Source organism: Ursus arctos, unplaced genomic scaffold (genome assembly GCF_023065955.2).
Source record: "Ursus arctos isolate Adak ecotype North America unplaced genomic scaffold, UrsArc2.0 scaffold_1, whole genome shotgun sequence".
Lineage (NCBI taxonomy): Eukaryota > Metazoa > Chordata > Mammalia > Carnivora > Ursidae > Ursus > Ursus arctos.
In genome coordinates, this window is record NW_026622763.1 from 101,377,508 (window position 1) to 101,388,831 (window position 11,324).

Genomic DNA, 11,324 nt, shown 5'->3' on the forward strand with positions numbered 1-11,324 from the left:
ATTAAGCATCCAACCTTTTTTTTTTTAAGATTTTATTTATTTGATAGATGGAGTGCAAGACCGCGAGCATAAGCGGGGGAGCGGCAGGCAGAGGGGGAAGCAGGCCCCCTGATAAGCAAGGAGCCTGACGCGGGGCTCCATCCCAGGACCCTGACGCGGGGCTCCATCCCAGGACCCTGGGATCATGACGTGAACCAAAGGCAGACCCTCAACCGACTGAGCCACCCAGGCGCCCCAAGCATCTAACTCTTGGTTTTGGCTCAGGTCTGATTTCAAAGTCGTGGGTCCAGCCTCGAGTAGCGCTCTGCACTCGGCATGGAATCTGCTTAGGATTCTCTCTCCCTCTGCCTTTTCCCCTCCCTGCGGATAAGGGGGGACTACTGTATAAAAAGTAAGAATAGAAAGGAATTTTGAGGGAGGGAGAGGACTTAAACTCTGGGAGGACAGGCTGAGCGTGGCAAGATCCCTATTCCCTGAAGGTAGCGGTTCCAAATTCACACGGGAATTCCTATCAGAAGTTGGGAGAGAGGGAGGGAAGGAAGGGCAAAGGGGAAAAGAGACGTGGAAGGAAGGCTCTGGATGGCAGGGGAGGGCCAGGCCAGCGCCAGTGTAGAGATCTGAAGATGTCTCTAGGTTGGTCTTGTCTGGTGATGGAACAGGAGGGAAGAAGCCTGCTGTGGCCAGGAAGACCAGATTCTCTCATCCTAAAACCACCACAGTGTCTGAAACATCCAAAGAAGGGGACAGAACCTACACAGGGAGCTGTCCTTGGACCCAAGTGAGGCCACCTCTGCCGTGAGTCAGGCAGTCCAAACACCACACTGCCGAATCAAGGGCAGAGGGTGGAAACCGGGTCAAGGGTGAGTCCTCGGTTTCTCCATCCCTAAGAAGTGAGGGGTGCTGCCCAGACGAGCCTCTTCCTGTTGCTCACTCTACAAAGACTCCAAAGTTGTTTTCCTGTTTACCAAGTTGGAATTTTAAAAATCACCACGAAGTCAGTAAGCCTGCCTTTCTCCTACATCCGAAAGTTGAAAAAGTCCTCAAGCATGGTTTGGCTGTGAATTTTTAAAAATTGTCTTCTGAGTTTTCACATTGTGTTTAGCGTTTTGCATAGCTGAATTTGAAAACAAAGGTCAGAGGCATTCTTTGTAACTTACTATAGGCATTTCAAAAGAACAATCTTTGGTGAATACTAAGAAGTTACAGAAATAGACCGTTTGGTCACTGGCTGCTTAAAATGGAAAAGCCGAAGGTTTTCCGGGAGGAAACAAAAGGACGTGAGGAGTCTAGACTCTGACCACTCAGGCGAGTGTGTGTGTGTGTCCCTGAGTATGACTGGGAGTTTTAAGGGGCTTGCTCGGCACTGTCTACACCCGGGGAGCATTTTGGGGTGTGGGTGAGCAGCTCTTGAGTTGCAGGGCTGTTTCTGAATGAAGGCATTTCCCAGTGGGCGTGCTTGCATGGGAAGAGCGTGTGCATGGGGCAGCCTGCTTCGTGCAGTCTTGCCTGTGTGGAAACAGTGTGAGTGTGTCATCCCCCCAGTGAGGGTGTGTGTCCCTGGGGCCGGCATTCCGTGTTACCGGGCAACCCAGCGTGTCCGGGTGTGTCCCCTTGGCGCTCTCTCTCCTGCTACAGTCTCTGGGCGCACGCAGCCTGCTTGCAGGGTGTCTGGGCTGGGACCATGCCCATGTGATCAGGTCTGTGACAGCCCCTGTGTCTGGCCTCAGTGAATACACGCACAAAAGCACAAGCAGTGCACAGCTGGGGTTCTCCTGAACTGCTGCCTCTGGAGATGGTGGCCAAAACTAGAAGTTTCCATTTGGCCGTGTGTGTGCAGACCTGTGTCTGAGTGTTGGACTATGGGACGCTCAAGTAGGACCCTGCTTACAGCTGAGGGTTTAAAGGAACTGGCCCCTCCAGGAGCGGTTGTCCCTCTCTGCCCCCCCCACCCCGCCCTCGACCTTGGGCATTGGGGGAATTTTGCAACAGTGATGGCACCTGACAGACCCTTTTTCACTGTCCTTGCAGGAATCTTTTTAACTCAATGTTTGGAACCAGCCCAAAGTCTCTCGGTACCATGGGCAGTGATCCCTCTAGACAAAAATGAAATGTCTGCAAAAGTAACAAGGCAGACCTATGAGTGCCTAAAACTGGTTCTGAAAGGAATTTTTCAGAAAGGGAAAAAAAAAAAGGAATTTAAAAATATTTTTGAACAAAGAAAGCGACATCTTTGAAATAATCAAAGAACTTTCTAGGTTGATTTCTTTAGAGTTCTGTTCTATTTTGATTCTCAAGAGATCTATTTTAATATTAAGGAGGTGAAAAAACAGGTTCAGAAAAGGAGATGATTTGCTCGAGGCTCACAGGGAGGTGGAGACGAGAGTTGGGACTAGAACCTGATCCTGAGGGTAGCCCCCCCCCTTGGGTTTTCCCAGCCAGTTTCTGTTTCTGTTTCTGTTTACATCTGTGTGTCTCTGGGCGTGTCCCCCTCTGGCTGGTGCCCAAGCAGGCTCTAGGTGTGTCCCATCTCCGAACAGCTTGAACAGCTCGGCTGGCCAGCGGGGTGTTTCTCCACTGCAGGGAAATTCCGGGGGGCAGAGTCTGCCTCAGCTGCGGTGAGACATTATTTCCTTGGGAGGAAACCAGCTCTAGGCAGCCAGGAAAGAAACAGTTTCCATTCTGAGAGGGAGGAGATGAGGGAGGCAGGAGGTGGGAGGGAGAGGGAAGGGAGAGGGGAGGGAGGAGGGAAAAGGGAGGGAGGGAGGGAGGAGGGAGGGAGGAGGGACAAGGGAGGGAGGGAGGAGGGAGAAGGGGGGGTAGGAGGGACAGAGCCACCCCAGGGCCCACAGGCCCCGGGCTCCCTGAAGCCTCCAGACACGGGTTTAAATTTAGACCTTCTATTCTGGTTCTCGAAGCCCTGCCTCGCCCTGAAGCCCTACAGCTGGCCAGTTTCCCCAGCACAACTGCTCCTGCAGACAAGTAAGCTCTTCTCCTGGAGGGGGGCAGGCCCTGGCCTCACAAGTGTCTTCTGGCTGCAGAAGAGAGATCAAAGCCAGAAACCCACCACCCTGACTCACTTGCGGGACCTGGGGCCCCCTGTTGGCTCACCCCACTAACTCCACGGCCAGACACTATCAGGGAGGGTCAGCCACGTGTGCACCTGCAATGGGAACTGACTCAGTCCCCATTCGCTGGCTAGTGGAAACTCGGGCAAGAGAAGGACTGATTTCGGGACCTGGGAACATGCAGGTGAAACAGCAACAAAACATAATCCTAATTCCTCAGAAACCACGTCATTCTGGTCTGTGCTCAGCTGTCCCTTCTCTGACCATCTACGCCAGCCCCTACCTCTTCGTCTCTGCCTCTCACCTGCTTCGTTTTCTTCTGGTACACACTGTCATCTCATGATGCCACGTACTGCTCTGTCTCCCAGGTTCCTCTCCAGAATGGCAGATCCGGGAGAGCGGGGGCTGGGTTTGCTCACTGCCCTATCCCCGGTGCCTAGAGAAGTTGGCTGTATTGACTGCACACTTTCTATGTGCCAGGCTCCGTAGTAAGCTTTTTAAATGCATTCACTAATCTCATCCTCACTATAATCCTGTGAGGGGTTTTACCCAGGAGGAGAATGAAGCGCAGAGAAGTTGAGAATATTGCCCAAGGACATAGGATTTGACCCTGGCAGTCCGTGCTCCTGTGCACACCGTGGCCCTAGATCACAGGAGCGCCGTGACCCTTTCCCCCAGCCTTGTGCAGCCTCTGCTGGGGAGCCCCCGCTCTCATTCTGCTCTTGCCAAGCTCCCTGTGCCAGCCTCAGGAATGCTGAGCCAAAGCCCTAGCCCCTGCAGCCCACCCAAACAGCCTGGGGGAAAAGAGGGGCATTCATACTGAGGGGATCCAGAAACTCTCTCGCTGTGAGGAGCTGTTTTTCCTGAACGCCCAGATCTAAAAGCAAAACCTCCCAAAAGAATGCCAGCTGTCAAAAGTCCCCTCCCCAGGAGTTGTGCAACCAAGGAAGATGGACTCTTTTCACTGGAGAGAAGCCTGCATTGGTATCAAAAAGTCACATAAAACAAAAACAAAACAAAAACAAACAAAAAAAGAAATCAGATAAACAGATATGGTCACAAGACTACCATACCTGCTATTTTCCTAAGGGCCCATTTATCTTCCCTAAAAGCCACTTGTTTTTCTGTAAATGCCCTTCTCCCCTCCCCCTATTAGGATGGTATAAAAGCCCCCAATTCTAACCACCTCATTGAATCACACTTTTCTGTGAACTCACATGCATGTATGTGAATTTAAAAATCTGTCTTTTCTTTCGCAAATCCATACTTTGCCAGTGTAATTTGCATGTTCCCAAGAACTGGTTTCTTTCAGACAATGCCGAGTTTGATCTGGAAGGAGACACACTGGTGGTGCCATTTTTCAGCTAGAAGGGGATTCGCTTGCCCTGACCGTTTGTTGGCAGTCAGGATGGTTTTATGCTAATTTTTCTTCCACCTGGTCACTGTACATCCGAGGACTCTGTAACCTCTGCAACTGAGTTTCTTTCACACAAAGCTAACAGATACTGGAGCCTGCTCCCTCAGTCTCATCAACACGCTTCCCGCTGAAAGGCCTGCCGGGAAGAGCCACTGCCCCCCAGCTGAGGGTCGGCTGGCCTTAGAGGCAAAGTGGGCACTTACTTGGGGGAATTCTCCATGGTCTGAAAGGCAACCCTTAGTTCTCTGGGCCAGAGAGGATCCCTTGTGGCAAGACTGACTCACAGTAATCAAACTCATCAAGCGCTGATGTAAAAACCAGAATGCTATCTTCCTATTTTGCAGAGACGCCTTCCAGGCCCACAGGATGCTTGCACTGGCAGGTCTGGACAGTCTCTCTCCCGCTGTGTGAGTCTGGCAGGAAACCATACTACACTGAGAAGACTTCTGGGTGGGCCTGGGATCTATGGATGTATCTCAGTGGCCCAAAGCGATGAAAGGGTCAGATGTACATGAGAAGAAGCCCCCTGCCGGACATGTGGTTTGTTAGGAAAAAGCACCTGTTTCTCAGCTTTTTAAAGCTGATTTGGAAAGTGACATGTAAACACCCATAAACTTGGAGCTGCTCTCAGTGCGGGGAGAGGACAGCCCATCTACCCAGCTCACCCCCAGGGAGCTCTGGGGAGCACTGAGGCCTCTGAGCATTTTTCTGAGGTGTCCCTAGCCAGTGGCTGATGGCCTGCCTGACATATCTGGTGAGAGATGCTGGAGAGGAGAGCTGGTTGGTTGCCAGAGATTTCCATATTAGGAGAGAGACATTTATTATAAAGAGCTCCACGGTCGGCTTGGGAAGACAAGGTTAACCTCTGGATAGAGATCTTGGCATCCTAACACCTAGATTTGGGGACACCCCAAAGCGTTCTACCCAAAGAGCACCCCACCTCTGACCCCCGCCCCAAATTTACCATGTAGTCATTTTTGGAGTTAAGGTACAATAGTCCTGTGAGGCCCCTTTTGAAATGCAGATCCCCCTAAAAAGGAATACTGAACTATTTAACCCAGGATCCTTGGACTTTTGTAGGTGGGTAAATGAGTTCTAGAACTACCTTGAAATTTCTGGCTGTGTCTGGGTACTCCTGTTTCTATGGAAAGACATTCTTTTTCAACAAACTGCTGGGAAACGACCTGAGAAATAAAAAGGAAAGAACCAGGAGGAAACTATTTATATGTAGATAGAAGTAATTTCCAAGACAATATTGTTCAATAAAAAAGCCAGGTGCAGACTAGGGGCCTAACATCTTACAATTTAAATAAGAAAAGGCAGGGTTCCAGCGCACGTTCATTTCGGCCTTAGATGTGGTGAGCAGCTCTGGAAGGGAAGAGAGGCCAGGGGACAGGGATGGAGAGAAGCTTCTCACCACCTTCTCAAACTTTTAACTATTGGCCCAGGTGCCCAAAGAGCAATTGATGTTTAAAAATTCATTCGGCCTGATAATAAGCTGCAGATGCTCCTGCCTCTAGCTCCCAGACTCGGTTCTGGGCTGTACTGCTCACCCGCTCCCGGGGCCTCATCGTGGGCCAGGTAGCACCGCACATGCGCAGTGCAGGGACCCAGGGCCTCAAGGACCCCGGCAAAGGAGAAAGTGCCGAGTGGGAGCGGCACAGAGGGTCCTCCGGGAATACTTGGGGCACAGTCTGCATCTTCGCTTATAATGCCCAGAAGGACTAGAAGGACCACAAGCATCTAACCAAAGCCACCGAGACAGGGAAATGAAGGACCCCATAAAAAATGTGCTTTGTGGGGCGCCTGGGTGGCTCAATTGATTAAGCTCAGGTCATGATCCCAGGGTCCTGGGATGAGTCCCGCATCAGGCTCCTTGCTCATTGGGGAGCCTGCTTCTCCCTCTCCCTCTGCCTGCCACTCCCCCTGCTTGGGTGCTCGTGAGCTCGCTCGCGCTCTGTCAAATAAATAAAATCTTTTTCTAAAAATCTGCTTTGTGCTCTTTTAACTGCCTCCATTCTTGATAGGACTTGCATACCCCCCCCCACACACACATGCCCCCTGATGCAAACAGTTTGTGTCCTCCTTACAAAGGGCAAGGAGTTAATGATTTCTCTAGAATAGTAACATCTAAGACAGGACCAGGTGAGAATGACCGGAGGAAGCCATCCTAGGAGGATTCCAGACCATCAGTAAGACATCTTAACGCCAAGACCCCCTGGCTCCAAGGAAGAACACCTAGGCCCTTTGAACACCTGAGAAGACCCATACATGAGAGCACCTCCATGATAAAAATCCCAGACCGTGACCGTAGACGGGACTCTCTCCTTCCCTGAGTCTCCCAGACGCTCTGCACCTGCACCCTCTCTCTCTCCCTGAAGTAACCTTGCCCCATGGCTTCTCGGCTGGTCCTGCCGGACCCCCTCTGGGACCCCAGACTTGGCCTGCCGGCATCACCATTAGGGTGCCACGTGGGCCAACCCCAGCAGGTGGCAGCGTGTAGCCGGCCTGCTGAGGGACGGTGCCAGCCACGCTCCACACACAGGAGTGGGGACCGGATGCCCAGAGAGAGGACTGGCAGGGTGACTCCGAGGGCAGGAGGCACGGTGGGCAAGACGAAGCAGTTCCTTCATCTTTTCTGTTCCATAGACCACTCTGGAGTCTGGTGAGGCCTTTGGACCCTTCTCAGGGTGAGATTTTTGTTTGTTTGTTTTTAAGTAATCTCTATATCCAACATGGGGCTCGAACTCACAACCCTGAGATCACGAGTCACATGCTCCACCCACTGAGCCAGCCAGGTGCCCCCAGAGTAAGATTTTTAAATGCACAAAGTAAAATACCCAGGATCACAAAGGAAGCCAATTATACTGGAATACAATATGGTGGTGGGCCTGACGAGGACTATGAGTTTGAAGTCATCATGAGCATAGATGACACTCAATGTCGGCCACAACCGCGGTGTGATATAAAAAGAGCGGTGACTCCCACTCGGGACAAAGTCCCAGGAACCACCCGTACTACTGCACGGTGATGTCTACACACACAATTGAAGGAAATGCTAGATTTCAGTGAAAGATTAGCGAAAATAGACATGTACGTTTTTCCCGTCCAAGGGCATGGACTCCCAGAACCTTAAACGCAGGCTAAGAAATGGAGCAGTGAAGGTTTGAAGGAGCACCGAGTGGGGAAGAAAAGATGGATTTCTAGCCCATCTCTCCAAACCAGTGTGTACTTCTGCCATTCAAAGTGAGTGTCGGAAACAAACACAAAACCAAAAGTGAGTATCAGAGACCCAAAAGGCATAGCAGGGGCAGGGGAAAGCCAAGGGAGGCTTGGTCTGGCTTCTGCCAGGACACTCTGCCCCAGCTGGAAGCAGGTATGAGTTGACAGGAGTGGAACTCCACCCAACACCTCCAGGCCCTCTGGTGACAAATGAAAATCGGGCCTGGCTGGGAAGACCGGCCAGGGCTCCTCTCCCTCTCATTTCTCCATCAGCCCTGAAATGCCTCCCCAGTTCTCTCCCAGGGAGACCATGCTGAGTACCTGGAAGTCAAGAACCCCCCCCCCCAGGAGCCTCCTCCCTTCAGAAAGTAGTTCACTTTACCTCGATAATGGCCAACAGGGAGGAAATCAGGGGAAGCCCTTCCCTCTGCTAATGCTTCAAGATACTCTGAGTCTTATTTAAAAAAAGAACACAGAGGACCCTGGGTGGCTCAGTCGGTTGGGTGTCCGACTCTGACTCTTGATTTCAGCTCAGGTCATGATCTCAGGGTCATGAAATCAAGCCCCATATCAGGCTCCACACTGAGCATGGAGCCTGCTTAGGATTCTGCCTCTCCCTCTACCCCTCCCCACTGCTTGGGCTCACTCTCTCTCACGTTCTCTTTCTCTCAAATAAAATCTTAAAAAAAAAAAAAAAAAAAAGAGCACCTGTCTTCTGACTGAGCCAGCCAGGCCCCCCCACGACCACTGGGAATTTTCTTTACACACCGATGAGGTAATCTGTCACATGGGCCCTCTGCATCCTCCCCAAAGGAACAGCAGGCAATCCACCTAATAAGACCCCCTGCCCCTCCCCAGAAGGGAAGGTGACCTTGCCTGAAGCAATCCTTTCTTCTCTTTTGCTAATAACTTCCTTGCCCCACCCTCCTTCCTATAAAAACCTTGCATTTTGTACAGCTCTTGGAAGTACCCCTCGACTTGCTGGACAGGATACTGCCCAGTTCATAAGTTGCTGAATAAAGCCAATTAGATCTTCCAGTTTATTCAGTCGGGTTTTTATTCTATAACAGTCTGAACCTTGAAAAACAGGGCAGCCAGATGCTCTGAAGTGCTAGAGGCCAGGACACAAGCACTAGGGTCTAGGTGCTGACCTGCAGCAATCTCCTACCTGGGGTGTCCCTACACGTCGTCGACAGGACACTGCTGAGCACTGGAATGAAAAAGAACAAGAACCGACCATCCTCAGCCCTCCCCCATCACTTTGGCTTTTCATAAAGGGGTCTAGGGTCTACAAGTATTCTGAAGTCCAAGAAAAGATCTGGAAGATTTCCACCCCATCACTCCTTTTCCCCTTTTTTAAGATTTCATTTATTTACTCATTTGTCAGAGAGAGAGCACAAGCAAGGGGAGTGGCAGGCAGAGGGAGAAGCAGGTCCCTGCTGAGCAAGGAGCACAATGTGGGACTGGATCCCAGGAGACAGGGATCATGACCTGAGCTGAAGGCAGACACTTAACCCACTGAGTCACCCAGGAATCCCCACTCCTTTTTTCTTATCCCACTCTGGGTAGGGATTTAACATACTGGGGCACCTGGGTGGCTCAGTCAGTTGGGCATCTGCCTTCAACTCAGGTTGTGATCCTGGGGTCCTAGGATCGAGCCCTGCATCAGGCTCCCTGCTCAGGGGGAGTCTGGTTCTCCCTCTCCCTCTGCTGCTCTCCCTGCTTGTGCTCTCTCTCTCTGTCAGATAACTAAATAAAGTGTTGTTGTTTTTTTTAAGGAATTTAACATAGCTAGGCTTCTCTCCCGGATGTCTCTACTCAACTGGTGAGTCCCCTCCTCTGCATCTTCCTCCACCCGTGAACTCGTATGTATAATAATGAAATCAATGGCCAGCACTCACCGATACATTATGTGCATTCCATCATTCAATCCTCCTAGGAACCCAAGGAGGTATGTGCTATTACCCCATTCTACACAATCTAGAAAACATCAACTAAGTCCACCAAGCTCCACAGTGGAACAGGCAGGACAGGAGGGGTAGGGCAGGAGGAGCTGCACATGGAAGTTGTCCCCACCCCAAGGAGGAAAGGACACATGAGTGGGGTGCGGGGTGTCCTGAGTGCAGACTTGGGAACCAGGCTGCTTGGGTTCACACCCCAGCTTAGCTGATCACTAACTGGGTGACCTCAGACAAGCATCTCCACCTCTCTGTATCTGTTTCCTCTGTAGAATGGGGATAGTAACAGTACTTCACGGGTTGGCTCTGAGGATTAATGAGTTACACATAGAGATTTTTAAAAATTTACTTACTTATTTGAGAGAGAGAGAGAGAGAGAGAGAGCACATGTGCCAAGCACAGGGAGGGGTAGAGGGAGAGAGAAACCCAAGCAGACTATGTGCTGAGCACAGAACCTAACATGGGGCTCGATCCCATGACCTGACTTCATCACCTGAGCTGAAACCAAGAGTTAGATGCTTAACTGACTGTGCCACCCAAACCCACTCACCTTCCAAAGAGCTAGCCAACTTCCACCCAGTATCACTGTCCTAGCCTGTCTGCATTCGTTAGTGGTCATATTCTGTACATGTAATAAATTTTTATACCCTATAAAAAAAAAAGGAAGTGCAAAAGGCTGAGAAAGAGATTAAGGTGGAAAGATTACAGGAAGGGTGTGTGTGTTTGTGTGTGTGCATGTGTGTGTTTGTGGGTGTAGTGTTTTTAAATGCAAAGAAAGAGATCTGCAAGGATACAAAGCGAACTGCTAAGGGTACCTTGGGAGTAGCAGGAGCAGGGGGAGATGAGACACAGCCTTCTGCGTTTTATTTGTAGAGGCAACAGCATTTTTCAAAATAATTTAATGACAAGCACGTACTACCATTGGACTTTTAAAAAAAAATTATCAAGGAAGTCTTTTTCAAATAATTTCTTTTTTTTTTTCAAATGCTAGTTGGCCCATTGAACGTGGGCTGAAAATGGGTTTATAATTAACACAGGAAAAGTTTTCCTTAAACTTTAGCTGCAGGGCTTGAAATTTCCAACAGAGCAACAGAAAGGTGATGTTCTCAGCGGATCTCCAGTTAAGATTCCCCTTGTCATGCCCACAGCCCGCCCCTCCACCAGTGTTTTACCGACAACTGAAATCGGTGTTGCCCTGCTGAGGAACTGCCTGTGAATGGAGGTGATGCTGGAATTCCTGGAGACTCCTTCCCCAGGGTCTTGCCAAAGGAATTTATGCATTTTCTGGTAAGGGCTGGACCAGCGGCTTGCCAACCCAGAATTGCTGAGATTCCAAATTTGGGGTAATCTTCCCTCTAACAGGCTGCACTTTGAGCGCTTCAGAGCAGTAGTTCTGGGGTGGGGCCCAAGACTCTGCATTTCGAACCAGCTCCCTGGGCCACAGCCTCACTTGAATAGGGAGGGTCTAGAGTACTTGACCTAGAGCCCCTTTAGCCTCCTGAACTTACTCCTTTGGATCCACAGCCTGTCGATGTCCATTAAAATTTGGTTGCCGGGGCGCCTGGGCAGCTCAGTCAGTTAAAGTCTGCCTTCGCTCAGGTTATGATCCCGGAGTCCTGGGATCTAGTCCCACATAGGGCTCCCAGCTTAGTGGGGACCCTG

The 11,324-nt window shown here is 50.6% G+C and overlaps 1 long non-coding RNA gene across 2 annotated transcripts; it reads left to right on the forward strand.

Annotated features, from left to right (window-relative positions):
* Window positions 1-2,315: 2,315 nt before the first annotated feature.
* Window positions 2,316-6,470, forward strand: LOC130542346 (uncharacterized). Of its 2 annotated transcripts, none has more exons than XR_008956834.1 (2): window positions 2,316-2,615; window positions 4,827-6,470. It is a non-coding gene; the product is annotated as an uncharacterized LOC130542346 (long non-coding RNA). The 2 variants fall into 2 exon arrangements; XR_008956835.1 differs by lacking the exon at window positions 2,316-2,615 and adding an exon at window positions 2,846-2,979.
* Window positions 6,471-11,324: the final 4,854 nt, after the last annotated feature.